The sequence below is a fragment of the Octopus bimaculoides genome, chromosome 2 (assembly GCF_001194135.2).
Source record: "Octopus bimaculoides isolate UCB-OBI-ISO-001 chromosome 2, ASM119413v2, whole genome shotgun sequence".
Lineage (NCBI taxonomy): Eukaryota > Metazoa > Mollusca > Cephalopoda > Octopoda > Octopodidae > Octopus > Octopus bimaculoides.
The window spans coordinates 188,692,231-188,695,427 of record NC_068982.1 but is presented as its reverse complement, the minus strand read 5'-3'; positions in this window follow the sequence as shown (position 1 = coordinate 188,695,427).

Sequence of the window (3,197 nt, the reverse complement as noted above, 5' to 3'; positions counted from 1 at the left end):
TGATGCAAGAAATAGAACAAGAAGAAAGAAACAAAATCAAGAAAACCCAAATCCCGTCCTCCCTCATCGCAGAAACCACATCAAATGCAGCTGGTATAGAACAGAATTATAGAAAACATGTCAAAATCTGTGAGACAGCAACTCAATTTGGAGCGGGTGCTGTTCTCCAGTTTGATAAAAGAAACTTGTCTATGTGTTTACACCTGCTAAAAATTTCAGATCTGGAATTAAGCAGTGTGGTAGAATTGTTGGATCAAAGAAGAATATGAGATCTTTCTACCACACATAAGTTGCATTTCTTGAATTCATTAAATTCATTAACATATGGCTTGGATTTCTCCATGGAGCTGCTCTTCAAATTCCATACGTAGCTGGTCGACTTAGATGCATCCCTTTTGTCGATGGGCTGGAAAGAAGATAGATACTTTGCATAAAGTTTCTTTGAATTTGCCTTCACATAACTCAATGTAATTATCTTTTTCCATTGATTTATCTTTAACTTCTGCTTCATAAATGACAAAGTTTATCATGTATGCCTGGTCAAGCAGCCAAGCTTCAGGGTCTTAACAGTTACAACTGGGAGTGGGGTCTTGGTGATTTTTACGTGTTATGGAGTTCTCCATAATGGAACAGCAGCTGTATGATATTTTAACGGAGAGTCTGTTAAAAATTTTCCTCCTCTAAAATTGGTGGCCTTGGGCCAAAATTTGAAATTGTAGTTAGAGTTAGAAACCAATCGGTTGTAGGTAGATTTAAGTCACAAGACATTGTTTCCTCTTATTCTTTTATTTGTTTCAGTCTTTGATTCCGGTTCAAAATGATGAACCCATGTTTCATCACCTGTTATGAGCCTTCGAAAGAAGGTGTTGTCTCTTTGACTTTGTAGTGAAGAAGTGGCCCAAAGAACAGTCAACAGAATTTTACGGGGCAGGAATAAATGCTCTCATTCGAAGGTGGAACATTGCTATTGAGAGAAACGGTGACTATGTTGAGAAGTAGGGATGTGATCCACAGAGGACCAGCTTCATTTTGATGTATGATACACGTTCCTGTGTTGGTAATTATACCTGTCCTAAACAAAATGGCATTACGTTTTGACTCACCCTCGTACATGTGTGCATAGAGTCCTATCAAAAGCAACCATCTTTACACTTTCTGGTTGGATTTACAAGTGTGACCAATGGAAATTATGGATGTTATCCAACCATCTTGTTCATGGTCTGCTCCTAGGTCTCCTGTCGGTTGGCTTAGCTTGAAGAATCCATCTTGAGATTCTTTCCTGTGACATTCTAATCACCAGTCCATTGAACTGAACCTGTTACCTCTCAATGTAAAAAAGTATAATACACACACACACACACATAACTATGTCACATTGCATTCCTCACACTTATGCATGAAATAGAAGTGGAACAGAACCAGTGTGTGTGTATGTGTGTATGTGTATGTGTGTATGTGTATGTGTGTATGTGTATGTGTGTGTGTGTTATTAGTTTAATGACCCTCCCAAGACAAAACAAAATGGTAATATAATAATTCTATGAATTCTAATCAGTTTTAATCTCACATCTGTCTACCAAAGTTAGCGCCGTGTCTTGTCAACAGAAATCAATGTTTCTTGTTTGTGTAGGAATAAATTGAAACTGATGCAAAAACTTCTCCCTATATTTAGATAATGTATGGCGGCAGCTTCTTCCCCTAAATTTTATTTTAATAATCGATAACACAACGGTGCAGCTAATATCTTTGAGACTTCAAAAGACTTAAAGACTTTTGGATTTTTGGTTTTTGTAAATTTGTTTGTTTGAATAAACGAAAAAGAAAACGGTTTTAGTTGTGGTGGGTAATATCAGAAGAATTATATTAAACGGAGAAACTTAGGAAATTTAGGTATCGGTCTTTGATGTTGTTGGAGGAAAATAGCTGGGATGGGGTGAAGGGTTGGGGGAGATTAAAATGAGGTGGGAGAGAGGGAAGAGAGGGGGCGTTAGAGATATATAAAAGGGAGAGAGATATTGGGATAAAGATAGATAGATAGAGCTTAGGAGAAAGAGAGTAATGGAGAGAGTGAAAGAGAAAGGAGCAGAACAAGAAAGAAGAGACACTGTTGTGTGAACACACACACACACACAGATATCTATATATATATGAATACATGTAAATAGGTGTATGTATACACATACACACACACACAAACACACTCACACACTTACACACACACACATACATATACACACACACACACATGGTGCGGTGAATATATTGTCTAAATTACGCAAAAATTCAAATAACACTGACCTCTCATTTTAACAGATATATTTACCAAAATTACATAAAAATATCTTGAAATAATAAAGAGTAAATTTATTCAATAAAATCGCCATTCGCCTCAACCATGGCCTCCAGACGACTTCGGAATCTCCTGCAACTCTTTTATTTGGTCTCCTTGTTTAAGTTGGTGAATGCTGCCATAATCCTTGCCTTCAGTTCATCTTTGGTATAACAAGGTGTTTTGTTGGTTTCTCGCTCAACTGCGCCCCACACATAATAATCAAGGAGGTTGCAGTCTTGGGAGTTAGGTAGCCAGATGTTAGGGGTGATGTGGTCGCAGAAATTGTCTGACAGCCATGACTGGGTTCTCCTGCTTGTATGACATTGGTGCAGAGTCCTGTTGCCAGACATAGGGTCTTCCAGCAGCCACCCTCCTGACCTAGGGCAGCACTACCTCCTCCAGGCATTTGATGTAGGCCCCTGTGTTGAGTGTGGGGCCGCATGGGAAGATGAATGGAGGCATAACGTCGCCATCACTAGTGATTGCTCCAAACACCATGATGTTGACTGGATGTTTGATTTTTATCACACTCAGTACAAGTCCTCAGATTGACACCCAAACACTATTGGAACTTCCGGTGTGAATGCCAAGCAGCACACATGTCATTTCCAAATTTCTAGCAGAGTGAATTGTGTCATGGTGCTGATTTTCTCACAGACAGTGCCCAATTGACCCTACTATATTGTGTAGTCGACAAACTCAAAAGCAAACAATGCGCACCCTGTATATATCTTTGACCTTTTATCTTTTACTTATTTCAGTCATTAGAATGTGGTCATGCTGGGGCACTGATTTGAAGAATTCATTTAAAGAAATCGACTCCAAGACTCATTTTAAGCACAGTACTTGTTCTCTCAGCATGTTT